We start from the raw sequence: 14733 nt of genomic DNA on the forward strand, positions 1-14733 counted from the left end.
CCCCCGCCGGGCCCCGCGGCGGCTCGGCCCCCGTGTTATGTAAACATAGAGTAAAAGGGAAAGGAAGTTCTTAAAGGAGCAGTTCTGTTTTTCCCTCCTCGCTGCCCTCCCTAAACTTAAAGGGGTTCTCGGGCCGATTCGGGCGGCGCCGGATGCCGACGGCGGCGGTCAGGCTCCCAGGTAACCGAGTTCCCGGCTGAGGCGTCATAAGGAACTTCCTCTCGGGGTGAGGGCGTTTGTTTCCCGGAGTCACGGGGCCCCGGCTCACATATGGGGGTGTCGCACACACGCACCCGCGTGCTTCCTCTCTCAGAGCCGAACTCCTCCAGAACTTGAAGATGTCTAAAAAGCGGAGGGCTGTGCAGTGGGTGCTGCATTGGAGGGAGTTTTGAAGGCGCTGGGAGCACCCCGCCACTGTACAGGATGGAGCTCCCGGGTTCGTCCACAGCAGGTTTCCACATGGTTTAAAAAAAAAAAAGTTTGTTGTGTTTTTGTTTTATTTTTAAATCCATGCTCTATCCACTTTTCCCATACTTTCCCTCAATTCCTTAAGAGGAAATTACCTGGGTGAACTTTTTAATGAATATAAAATGTTCCTTTATTACTCTAGTCAATGCACTATGTTTGCTTTTTATACTTTTCTAAATAGTTATTTCTATGGCTTTAAAATAGTTTAGAGTGTCATAGGTGTACTGACTGCTGTTTTCATCATGCAGGATTTTATTGTTACCATTTATTAAGCATTCAAAACATGCTAGAAACTCTACATATTACTGCCAGTCACTGTCTCTCAAGACTATTAAATATTTAAAGAAATAAATACTGCAAAAGCTATCCTATGCATAAACAGTGACTGGTTGGCTATGACCCTAAGAAAGGGCCGGGAAGAGAAGAATTGCATCTATAACCTTCCAGCCCGCATTCCAGCACCCTTTGTCTAACATTCTCTGACAGGTCGTTACTGTAGTGACATGATGCTTCAGGAAATTGTACTTCACTTAGTAACTATTGTTTTAAATTGAGGCTTTAGAAATAAATGATTCCAAAGTAACCAAAGCTTCACCAAAGGTGAGCCCAAGACAATACCAAACATAATTTTAAACAACTTATTTCAGCTAAGCATATAAATTCTATTCTTCAACTAAATATAGCTATTCTGCAAAAGTTACCTATTCTCTGTATTTTTATACATATGGTTATAGTTTTCATCAACAATCTTTCATTAAAGGGTTGAATTTTTTCCCATGACCAGTGTCTTGGTGTGAATTTCTGGCTGGTTTTCTGCTTGCTTCATGCTGTTTTCATCTATCTACTCTCTGCTCCTGCTTACCATATGGATGTGTGGCTAGCAAAGATCTGTCAGAATCATGTCACAATTATGTAGTCCCCGTTATTATAGTACCTGGCTCTGTCATTCTAACTTCTCTAGGCTTGTTCTGTTGCTTCTACTGCTCTCTGGGCTACAATTACTTCCTCCCTCCTTCTCTCTTGGCATGCTGTGCTTTTGTGCATTGCATTACACTGTTTTGGCTCCATTTCCTCCTTGCTGTGCTCTGCATCTGCTCTTAGGAGGATGGAAACAAATATTTATTAACCTCCTACTAAGTTCCAAACACTAGGCTGTGAGTTTCCCATAAGATGTCCTAGTCTTTAAGGCCCTTTATTCTACTGCCTGCCCATGGCACCCCTGACTTGGAGAGGGGTATCTTTCTTTCTACTTTCCCAGCATATCTTTGAGCACGTGTATAGTGCTTAACTGGACCTGTCTTTATCAGAGTTACTTGCCGAAAGGGTTGCTTGGGATGACTTTTGTATCAGAGGAAGCTTTTTATACTAGGCAGCTCAGAGCTGGCGCACCAGTTTTGTAAATCACTGAGACATGAAAACCTCAGGAATGTGTGCAGGGGCCAGGAATGGAAATGCAAATGGGCTAAGTGAGGACTGCAGCAAATTGGTGAGCCCATGACACCTAAAAGGGGCATATGTCACTCATCTCCAGCTTATTGTTGTCATTTGACAATATCAACTCACCAATGCTAAATTTAATTTTTTAAAAGCCCCAAATCTTTCTTTTTATGACAAATCTCTCAATTTTTAACTGTTGTCAACTTATTCAAGATTTTTGTTTTGTGATTTGTGTGTGGTTATACACACACACACACACACACACACACACACACACACACTCACACACATACACCATGGCCCACCAAAATCATATATATTTTCTAGATTCAACCAAATTCCCCAAATTTGCTTTCTCTGATTTCAAGGAAACATATATAAGTGAAGGTAAAAGAACACATCTCATCTGAGATTAAATGGCAGGGCAGGAAGGAGAGCAGAGTGGTGGGACATAAATTTGATTTTCTCAAAGAGTCAGATTTTGTGTCCTTAGGGATGCCAGCTTATACTTTTCTTGGCCCATCCCTGACTAGAGTTTTTTTTTTTTGCTCACAACTTAAGCCAATTATAATATCACCCCATCATCCTCAGCTAATATTAGGAATCTGATTGTAGCATAAATTTATCTCTTCTTGAATGTAATTGTTTTAGTTAGTAGCTCCAGGCTGGTGGGACAATCTGGCTGTGCCATCTGCCAACCCACTGAAAGCCAGAGTGGGTTTGGCCGACCTGGCTGCCAGGGCAGACCCTCTTTTGTCCTCCCTGCTTGCCGTTCCACTTGTGCCTCCCCTAAGCCACTCTCCTGAATCGGATTACCCACCCACGGCACCCCAGGGGGAGTTTATGCTGTTTCTTGGACAATAAAAGGGCATATGTTTACTACACAGATAAATAATGTAAGGTTTTCTCTTGATTTCTCTCTCTGTTATGTCTACCCCTTGTAAGAATTAAAAGATTTTGTGAAAGAGTTTATGTTTATCTTATCATACATTTAAAAAAAAATCAATCAAATACCTTTCAGTAGTATTTTTGGGATGAAGAGTCTAATTTTTGGTCACTCTGCATTCTACCTTAGGTGTTTATGTTTGCAAAGACTAAAGAGTAATTTAGTCTTGTAATATATTAAAATAAATATTTTTGGACAAACTGGTCATCTTTTTCATGAAACCTAGATCACATTTCATTTTTAAATTATACCTGTTTTTCTTGATTGGGAGAGTAATATGAGCTCTTTGTCAGAAATTTGGAAAATGTGGAGGGGGGGGATTTTTAAAAAATCTTATTTCAGACATCTATAGTCTCATTACCCAGAAATAGCCCCATATAACATTTTTTGTGTCTTAATCTTTTTTATTTTTAATTGTTGACGTAGTAGTGATAATACTGTCTATAACCACCATTCACAGTTTCTTTTTTTTATTATTGCTTAAAGTATTACAAAGAGTATTACATATGTTTCCTCCCCCCACCCCACCTTGACATTCCCCCGGCCTCCCCTACCCCCCAGTGTCTTGTGTCCATTGGTTATGCTTATATGCATGCATACAAGTCCTTCGGTTGATCTCTTAACCGCGCCCCCCCGCCACCCGCCAACCCTCCCCGGCCTTCCCGCTGTAGTTTGACAGTCTGTTCGATGCATTCACAGTTTCTTATCCTGCATTTTTTCACTTAATATTATATTCGGAGCAGTTTTCTCTTGTCTCTAAGACTTCATAACATTTTTGTTGTTTCATCATATCTATCAACATTTATTAACTATTCCCCTATGGAATGTCTGGAAGATTTCTAATTTTTGGTCTTATAAATAATAAACATATTTACATTTGTTATTACTGCATGAGGACAGATTCCTACAAGTAACGTTATTACATCAAAGGGTATAAACATTTCTAAGACCCTTTGATGCATATTTCCAAAGCATTTTTAAAAACGGTTGTGCCTGCCAATTTATACTGTAACTAGCAGTGAATGGGAGAGCCTGCCTCAGGGAACTATCACCAGCATTTTAAAATCTTTACTAATTTGACAGGTGGTAATTTTTTTATTTGCATTTCTTTGATTGCTATTGTGAGGTGCACTCAGTTTTTTAATTGTAGTAAAAAATACATAACATAAGATCAAACCTCACCAAATTTTTAAGAGTATTGTTAACTCAAGCATAACATTGTACAACGGATATCTAGAACTTGTTCATCTTGCGTGACTGAAACTTTATACCCATTGCACAGCAACTCCATTTCTCCCTTTCCCCAGCCCCTAGGAACCAACATTGTACATTCTACTTCCATGAATTTGACTATTTTAGATAACTCATGTAAGTGGAATCATGCAGTATTTGTCCTTCTGTCTTCTTTAGCAAATTGTCCTCAAGTTCTTCCATATTGTAGCATATGACAAGATTTTATTCTTTTTATGGATGAATAATATTTCATTGCATGTAAATGCCATGTTTTTTTGCCCAATCCTGTTTTGTTGATTTTTCTAGTCTTTTTCTATTTTCTATATTTCTGCTCTAAGCTTTATTTCTTCCTTCTGCTAACTTTGGGCTTAGTTTGTTCTTATTCTAGTTCCTTGAGGTGCAGAGTTAAGTTATTTGAGATCCTGCTTTTTGTTGTTGTTGTTGTTAATCCTCACCCAAGGATATATTTCCATTGATTTTTAGGGAGAGTGGAAGAGAGAAACATCAATGTGAGAGAAGCACATCCATTGGTTGCCTCTTGCACAAGCCCTGACCAGGGCCAGGGCCGGGGAGGAGCCTGCAACCAAAGTACCTGTCCTTGACCAGAATCAAACCCGGGACCCTTTGATCCACAGGCTGACACTCTATCCACTGAGCCAAACCAGCTAGAGCTCCTACTTCTTTTTTAATATAGGAATTTATCACTACCAGGTTTCCTCTTAGTTCGGCTTTTTCTGCTTCCCATAAGGTACATTATACATATTTTCATTGGTCTCAAGATATTTTCTAATTTTCTTTTGATTTTTTTCTTTGATCCATTGATTGTTCAAGAGTGTGGGTTTAATTTCTGCATACAGCATTTTTCAAGTTTCTAATTTTCCTTACTATTGATTTCTAGTTTCATTCAATTGTGATCAGAAAAAATACTTGGTATGATTTCAGTCTTCTCATATTTGTTAAAACTTGTTTTGTGACCAAACATGTGATCTATCCTGAAGAATGTTACCTGTGCGCTTGAGGAGGGTGTGTATTCTGCTGCTGTTGGGTGGATGCATTTACTTTTTTAAATAGCCACATGGTTGGGTCGTATTGAACTTGTGGTCAATAAAATCTTAGGTTTTTCTCAGATGAACTGCTTTTAAGTAGGGTCCATTTCACCAGGACCTGTACAATTGAATTATTGAATCTAAGTGAAATATTAAATATTTATTCTTGTTACATTTTCAATTTATAAAGTTTGAATAATTCAATGAGTTCTTTTTCTCATTCTTTTAAAGAGGCTTTAGTTATTTTAATAGGTATTAACACAGATGATAAGCAATTCAAATAATACAAAAGAGTGAAAATTCTCTTAATCCAACTTTCATCCTGCAGTTCTCCCTAGTGGAAACCACTGTTATCAATTTCTTGTGAATGTTTCCCGTGCTATTCTCTGTGTATGTTTGTTTGTATAAATAATCTCAAAGAGAAATGCCACACACTATATACACCATCCTATACTTAGCCTTTTTGACTCAATAAGGAGTCCAGGAAAAGACCCTTCAAGAAGCCCTTGAGCAGATGACTGACTGACAGAGTCACCGGTGTGAGATTTGAGGGATTCGACGATATTCCACCCAGCAGGTTTAACAAGTATGAATGCCCTAAGGTAGCAAAGAGCTTGGCATGTGTTAGGAACAAAATGAACTCCATGTTGCTGGAGTTTACTGAATGAGCAGGAAAGGGGTATAAGATAAGGTTGGAGAGGTTGGTAGGAGCCACATCATACAGGGCACCAGGGTAATGCTGTGAACATTTGATGTTCTTCTCTTTGATAGTGGAAGTCACTGGAGAGTTGGGTATTGTTATTGAAACAATAAAATCTTCTAGTAACTTTATCTACATAAGTATCATCCTATCTAATAAAGAGGGAATATGCTAATTGACCCTCAGGCCATCACAAAGATGGCGGTGCCCACAGCCAATAAAGAGAGAATATGCTGAATGACTGCCCCGCCCTAAAGATGGCAGTGCCCACAACCACAAGATGGCTGGCAGGGGAGGGCAGTTGTGGGTGATCAGGCCAGCAGGGGAGGGCAGTTAGGGGCGACCAGGCCTGCAGGGGAGGGCAATTGGGGGGGACCAGGCCTACAGGGGAGGGTAGTTGGGGGGATCAGGCCTGCAGGGGAGGGCAGTTAGGGGCAACCAGACCAGCAGGGGAGGGCAATTAGGGGTGACCAGGCCAACAGGGGAGGGCAGTTGGGGGGGAACAGGCCAGCAGGGGAGGGCAGTTGGGGGCGATCGGGCCAGCAGGGGAGCAGTTAGGCGTCGATCAGGCTGGCAGGGGCAGGGGAGGGCAGTTGGGGGCAATTGGGCTGGCAGGGGAGCAGTTAGGCATTGATCAGGTCAGCAGGGGAGTAGTTAGGGGGTGATCAGACTGGCAGGCAGAAGCAGTTAAGGGCAATCAGGCAGGCAGGCAGGCGAGCAGTTGGGAGCCAGCAGTCCCAGATTGTGAGAGGGATGTCCGACTGCTGGTTTAGGCCCGATCCACAGGGACAGTTGGACATCCCCTGAGGGGTCCCAGATTGGAGAGGGTGCAGGCTGGGCTGAGGGACCCCCCCGCCCAGTGCACAAATTTCATGCACCAGGCCTCTAGTAAGATCATAAAACCCTTTGCTAAAATCAAGATATACATTTTAGAAGCTACATGATTAGTGATTTTTTTCTTTATTGATTAAGCTATTACATATGTGTTGATTAGTGATTTTTTAATAAAAGAATTTATTTTTACATTCTTAGCCCAAGGCCAGAGTCACTGCAAACAGTGAAGAGAACTTGTAGCAATGAGATAGTCCTAGAAGAGGGCCTCCCTACTCTCATTCACCACTGAGACGGGGATTCAAGGAAAGAGGTTAAACAGGCAGGAAAAAAGCATCCTAAAGAGTGGAGAAAAGGCTATTTTAGGAGACAGAGAGACCTTAGTTCTACATCCCAATCTCTTTATACCTGCCTCAGTTATTTCATCTGTGAAACTGGAATAATAATATCCTGCCTATATATCCCACAAGGATTTTGAGAAAATTAAATGAGATAATGCATGTGACAGTAACTTGTGTACTACGAAGTATTAAAACACATAAAGTATTATCATTTTTTAATAAAACTACAAAAGTAATATTGTGGGAGGGAGGATATGCAAATATTAAATAATGAATTAATAAATATGTGTTGAAAGCTCTTGTACTCGTTCTGTGCAGCCCAGTGATAATAAATCAATTTGATAAATATTTATTTAGAGCCTATTCTGTTAAGGCACGGTCATAGATAGAGCAAGTGGCACAGCTGCAAGTAAGGCAACAAGAGACCAGGAGTCCCAGAGGCTCCCACTCAGGAGGTAAAAAATCCTGTTGCCAGAATGAGGGACAGTGAGGGGGGGTGTGGGACTCTGGCTTCAGAGTCTGCACAATCTGTAACTTTCCTGCTAGTTGTGAAATGTCCCAGTTGTAGCAACTAGGACCTAGGAATCTAAATAAGAAGTGAACCCAAATGAAAGTGCTTTCTAAACTGTCCAGGGCTATACAATAGCATCATTCTATGAGGGAAGTACTAAAAGATGAGCTGGTATCAGGAAGCTAGGTCTCAACTTTTGATCTAATGTTTCATCCATCTCCAAGTTGCTTATGACTGTCCATTTGCCTTCAATGATACTGAATGCACTTGTTCTATTCTTACCTTTGCATAATCTTTTACATTCAGCCATTGCAACTGCACAGGTGATCGGGTATGTTTTGCTGCAAAACCAACACATGCCGCAGAGTGACCTCATCTCCATTACCACGTGCCAGTTCACACAGGACATTCAAGGGCACGCTAATACACACAGCTCAGCACAGATGGAACTGACCTCCCTGTTAACAATTAAAGTAGGAACGAACACCAGATAGGTAGAAGTTATAACTACTCCCCTAAGCGAAATAATAAGACAAAATGACATTTTTCATTCCTTAGGAAAGACTTTAAACCAAGGTTGCAGCTTTATCGCAGTAATGGGGGAATTAAACACATTAAGCCCACAAAAATCAAAACTGTTAATTCACAAAAGTTCACCTGCCTGTAAATTATATTCCTATTAACCTTTCTTTTGCCTGGTGACCGGTCAATTATATTAGGGGTCGTTCCCCTCTTGTGTTCAGACCTTATGCTGTGATTGGCTAAAGTCAATATGACAGAAAGAACTTAGAGTTGACCAAAAACAAGCCACAAATACACCAAAGAATCTTAACTGAATGAACCAAATTTCTTTCCTCTATGAAATTATAAACATTTTCTCAATGTTAAGCATTTTTAACTGTATTTTCTTCTATGTCCAGACCAGCAGATGCTAAAAACTAGTTTTAAAAAAATCTTAAAAATCAAATCACTTGTCCTCTCCCTCCTTCTCTGAGCATTTTAAAATTTATAATCTCTCTGGTATTTATCATAGACTGACCATATGTTACGTACCATACATCATATTCAATGTATTCCTTATGGAAGTTTCTTGCATTCCATAATTTTGTAATAAAATCATATGTATATTCAGTTGAAATGTCTATAGCTCTAAGTATATTTTTCATGCGCAATTGGAAATTTTATGAAGCAATCCTTGAGGATAATGATAAAATCACTTATTACTGCAAAAGAAAATACCCCAAAAACTTAGTGGCTTAAAACTTTAAAAAACACCCTTGGTCTGTCAGCTGGGTTAAGGGCAGGGTCATGAAGTTCAAACACAGCTCCTATGGAGCAAGTTTTGGAAGAGAGGGGATGTGGGTTGTGAAATACCTCTAAATTGTCAACTACAACTATAATTCCAAGGAAGAGAAAGCAGGGCAATTTGAGTGTAAACAAAATGTTCAAGTAAAGAGGGAGTTATATTTGGTACTATGTGTGGGATAAAAATGAGTAAGAAGAGCACAGCCAAAGAAGATACATTAACTGAAGTAAGCAAGGAACAGTGAAAGGGACAAGGAGATACAAGGAGATAAGGAAGTTCACCCTAAGCCCAGTCACTGAAAGGTTTGAAATATTGGATACATAATTTAAACTTGAAAAAGAGAAGTCTTGTTGAAGATTTGGAGACAGGAGGAGATGAGGTCAAAAAGGCAGGAGAGAAGCTGACATTCAATCACTTAGAATAAGTGAATAAGCAGTGAGTGTTTACTCTGTGCCAGACCCTGTGCTGAGCCCTGGGATGCTTTAATGCTGTGCTTCTAGAGCATCTGAAGGGCATGCACTGCCTGGAGTTCGGCCAATGGACTCTACTCCTGCATGTTATTGCAGGGAGAATGACAGCGAAGTCAGACAGCTCAGTAACTGAAGGGGGGGGTGGGAAGGCAGATGAGAGAGCAACATCACCTTTAGGGTGAAATTTTACTTTTCATTCTTTAGTTTTCTCCACTTATAATTAAGGATAAAATGTGGGTAATACTTTACCTCCTTTGCAGAGGCATGGGAAATGTAAAGTTTAGTTTTATTTTAGATTGTTAAAAAAAAAAAAAAAAAGCCCAGCTGGTGTGGCTCAAGAGGTCACAGTTCAATTCCCAATCAGGGCCCATGCCCAGGTTGGGGGCTCGATTCCCAGGGTGGAGCATGCAGGAGGCAGCCAATCAATGATTCTCTCTCATCATTGATGTTTCTAACTCTCACTCCCTCTCCCTTCCTCTCCGAAATCAATACAAGTATATTTTTTTTAAAAAAAGAACCAGTGTAAAACATAAACTTTGTGGTATGGCCTCCAATAAGTCTCCATGGAGTGAGAGCCTTATACATGGAGTGCAGTAGATAATAATAATAACACTGACTGGATGTTTAGTATGTGCCAGACACTATTATACAGGCTTCACACAAATTCACACATTTAATCCTCACCGTAACCAAATTGGTACATACTATGCTCATCATCCCCTTTATACAGATGAAAAGATTGAGGCATAGAGAAGTTAAGCGCCTTGACCAAAGTTACACAGGTAGTAAGCAGTGGAACTGGTAATTAGGCCTAGAATATCTGGTTCCAGAATCCATGCAATATAGTGCCTCTTAATTGCTTTTTAAATGTTTAATTTATACCTATTGGCAATATTGGCTGACTGTCTTTTTATATGTCTATCTTCGCCAGCACTTCTAGCATGTAGGATGCACTTTCATCTCCCAAAGTGACTAAAATGCACAGGGCCAAAGATACCTATTCTTAATACACTGTGTTTGTGTGTGAAAAAGGTGGATCAGAACCTGTCCTGGCTGACCCTTCAGTAAGAGCTTAAACATAAAGCTTAAAGCTCAGGCCATCTAAGGATCTAACACTCTCCCTGAGATGCAAGACAGCCATTTCACTCTTAGCAGATGCCAGGCTCATCTCTGCTTCCTGCTCTGCTGCCTCAGTGCCACACACACACACACTCCACTTGGTGAGCCAGCCTATTCAGTCTCCTCATTGTTACAGGGGGACTGGCACATCCAGCTCTCCCCTTCCCCCTCCCCGCCCAGATCACTTCTATCCTAGCTACTAAAAGCTTAGTTAACTTCTGTGCCCTTCTGAGGCCTTGCTCTTAGGATGGGAGTTCATGGTTTTGCCAAGGAACTGCCTGCTTGTTCAGGAACTGGGAAGGCATCTCACCCCTGGACTGGAGTTGCCAAACTGGGCCACCTTTGTTGGTGGCTGTTTCTACTGTAGCTCAGTCCTCAGCCAGATGCTAACATCAGCCTGGGCAAGGGAGAGGTCGAAGCTCATTGCTCTGGGAAAGCAGGCCAAGCCGCAATTTTTTCAAATTTCCATTTTCAAAGGCTCAGTGTCAGTATTATGAATATCAAAGTATCAAGTTTCACTGTCCCATGTAAGTTGGCAACCCCTTGGCCTTTTTACATGAACCCTGGATAAGATGGTGTTGAAGGTAGGCCTTCTGAGTTACAAGTAACGGAGAGCCACTCATGATACTTTTAAGAAAAGAAGGGTTTTGCTGTAAGTCTCCACATGGGTTAAAAATGGATCTGGGGCAGATCTAGGGACCAGTGAGCCATCAATCCCTCAGAAGATGCCTGATTTCTAATGTGTTGCTGTGTTTCTCTTTCACTCTCTAGGCGGGTTTTCTTTTCTCTTTGACTTTTGCAGAACAGATTGAAAATTAAGTTCCTCTGAGTCATAATGGGTCAGCTTCTGCTCCAAATACTTCCTGAGTTCCTTCTCTTGGCATTTCTTACTTCACATTTCTGAAAGAGGGAATATACATCTTTTGAACATCAGGGGTTACAAGTCAATCTTGGGCTGGATCATCTCTCTTGTTTCTTATCTCTCTCTCTCTCTCTCTCTCTCTCTCTCTCTCTCTCAGATTGCCTCACTAGAAGCTACTACGGGCTGGTAGATACTATAAACATGTTTAATGTAGATGGGATATTTGAGGCTTAATTGGAACAAGCTCTTGGTAACATGGTATTAACATTATAAATCTCCACAATTAAATTAAAGTGACACAATTTTTAAAAGTTTAATGTTCAAATTTACAATCATTTCTAGTCAGCCTTTATTTTAATCTTTAAGATGTAAGATTATCCATATTTTCCAAAGTTAAATCTTCAATAAAATCATGTACTATTTTGAAAGAAAGCAGATTTTTAAATGAGTACATTATCAAAGAAAAATTCAATACTACTTACAATCTCTTTCATCTTCTTAAGCTTCAAAAGTATCCCCAGCTTTTTCAATTTTTTTCCCTGGAGTTTGAGTTCCACTATCTCCAACCTTATTTTAATTTAGCCCAAATGATCATTACAAATGAAACTGCCAGAAGCAACAAGAAATGTTTGAAGGACTTATCCTTATTTGGTTTCTAACTTAGGAAGGACCTACAAGGCCAAGGTTCAAAAAAAGTATCCTCTAAAGATAATAATTTGTGGAAGAGCAATACAAATTCAGAGATGAAGATATATTTTAGCAATAAAAGGTGAAGTAGCATTAGTTACAAAGAATGAGAATGAATTTTCATCATTTTAATTTAAAATGTTCTTACCACAATCTAATCAAGAGCATCTCCTTCCAAAGACAGATTTCCATGATAATTTTTGAAATTTCTTGTTCTGGATACATCCATCATTTCATCTTGCCCACAGCCCCTTTTTGGAGAACGTTTCCTGCTAATATCCCTGAAGGGGTAGGACTCATCCCCTTGGTAATTGGACCAATAGAGGGCATGTGAGTCAAGTTAGGTCATTCATATTCTCCTAGAAATTTGGGAAATTGAAACATAGAGACTGGATCAATCCCCATGTTAGGCTCCAGAGCCCATAGATCGTATATAATTAACTGGTAATAGAATTGGCTTTATAGCCAAATTAAAAATGTAGCTAAATGCAAAGTTAAAAGCATCTGAAATTACGGGGAAGCAGACCCTAAAAGGCTTGTGGAAGAAGCTGGTTTCCCCAGGAAAGATGGAGCCAACCTGCAAGGAGAAGTAAAGAGAACATTCTGAGAAAGATCAAGAGAAATGATCTGCCTGAAGACGAGTTCCCAGAGGTCCCCAGCTGTGTCATTAATCATAGGATTTCTTCAGACTTTTACAATAAATTCCTCTTTATTTCAACTCGCTTGAGTATGTGTATGTGGGGTTTTTTTTCCTGTAATGAGATTAAGATAATTCTGTTTTTATGTGCATATTTTTAATCTGGGTGAAGACTGAATTTAGGATGCCTCGGGAGACAGAAGGGGATGGCCTCCACTCCTGCCAGTGCCCCCTGAAGAAAATTGAAGGCAAACACCAAAGCATGCATATCTTAAATATTTGCAAAGAACAGCAGTTTCATCCAGAATGGGATTTGATGAGCAACTTCTGTGGCTGAGATGGAACTTAATAGAAACACTTTTCCTAATAAGATGGATGATTCAGTCATTGCAATTGTTCAGCAAATTATACTGAGCATCCACTGTATGTGCTAAGTCCTTATGAACGGATCTGGAGCCCTTAGGAGATTATAAAGTTTCCAGTGGGACCATGAGTAAATCAGTTATTATGTAATGCACCTTAGACCACTGAATGCTGAGGATGAGTTCAAATGGAGAGCACTGGGCTGGGGATTTGGGAGGTTTGGACCACATATAAAAAATTCAGCCCTTTCTTGCTTTAAACAAAGCCCCTCTGAGCAAGCTTCTGAGATAATTCCAAACAAGTCCATGAACATCTATTAAAAATGAACTAGTGTTGGGTACTAAACATACTCTAAGATGAAAACAGCTTTTTGAACTAGAAAGCAAACAAACAAAAACTCACACATATCCAAATGTTATATCCTGATAAGAAATACCATTTACTCATTAGATCCCTGTTTGTATTGATGCCTGAATGTTGTGTTGATAGATTCTGTAACCGTCTAAGACCATTGTGACTTCTTGATCTCCTGTCATTAGTTTAAATTTGATCCTGTTAGGAACACATGTGGTCCCAAATAATGTCATTATAATTTGATAAGAGCATTGATAATTAAAAACCCTCAACTTGCTTTATGGATAAAGTCCACTAAGTCCTAACCCTGGAAACACAGTGTCAGTCTTTAAGCAATGATATATTTGGTGCCATTTTTGCTGTTGAAGAAAGGGGCAAACCGTATAACTTTCTGAATCCACAGCTCATGAGTAACACATCAGCTGTCAGCACAGGAAGCAAGTCAGAGAGAGCAGTCTGGCCAAGAGCTGAAGCTGTCCGTCACATAGACGGAATACAGAAGAACACACAAATATCTTTGGATTTCTAAATCAAATTGCCTCTTTCTTCCTTGACAGCTCAAGAAACCCTCTTAGAATCAGTTAAGGCCCCAGCACAGTTGGCATTGGAGACTTAGAGGGGAAAGCACAAAATAAGAAAGTACTTAGAGAGCATCTTGTCCTCCCTAAGTGCTTCATAATCATAATGTTATGGTTGAGTGCCTATCAAATTATAGCTGAAGATCAAGCAAAACACAGACATTTTCAGAGCAGTTACTGCTCACTTAATGGTCTGGTAGGGCAAAGGATAAATTCTTGAAAATGTCAGGTATTCAATAAGTCATATTCTTAGAGAGAAAGGAAAAAATCCTTCCAGAATCCAGGCTCATTACCTAAAATAAAAGTCATGGGTTATGTCCAGCAGGAATTTACAAAGAAAACACAAATGTTGCAACATTAGTCCCAAAAGCTCCATAATCAAACCGGGGGATTTTAGCTGTTTGGATTTATTCAGCTACGTTCTGCCAAATGTCATGCTATCAAGAAGCAAAAGACTCCAGCAGGGCCTTTTGGAGACGCCTGGAGCCCAAGGGGTGTGCGCCGAGCACAAGCATTGGGGCACCGCAGGACTCAGCGGGGGAAGGCGGGCTGGGGTCTGCTGCTCCACGAGGGCTCCCAACCAGAAATCACAGAACCACAGAACGTTCTGCTGCAGAACCTGTGTTGCCGGATTCTGGGCAAGAGCGGAGCTGATGTAGCCCAGCAGTTCCAGGATGGCGCGCAAGTTATTGGCAGCAACTTTGCCTTAACTGTTGAAAGAGATTAAATTCTAGTAACTAAAAAAAAAAAATAAAGACAGAACTCACTCAACAAAGAAGCAGATACAGCATTGTTTGCAGAACTCCATAGAAACTTCATTCACAAAGAGTTTTGAAAAATAAAT

General features: G+C 40.3%; 1 long non-coding RNA gene across 1 annotated transcript in view; it reads left to right on the forward strand.

Annotated features, from left to right (window-relative positions):
- Positions 1 to 10: 10 nt before the first annotated feature.
- LOC106723910 overlaps positions 11 to 14733 on the forward strand; it is a 20743-nt gene continuing 6020 nt past the window's right edge. Inside the window, exon 1 of the long non-coding RNA XR_001359652.1 lies at positions 11 to 180. This is a non-coding gene — a long non-coding RNA (uncharacterized LOC106723910). The remainder of the gene's footprint in view (positions 181 to 14733) is intronic.

The sequence above is a fragment of the Myotis brandtii genome, unplaced genomic scaffold (genome assembly GCF_000412655.1).
Source record: "Myotis brandtii unplaced genomic scaffold, ASM41265v1 scaffold675, whole genome shotgun sequence".
Lineage (NCBI taxonomy): Eukaryota > Metazoa > Chordata > Mammalia > Chiroptera > Vespertilionidae > Myotis > Myotis brandtii.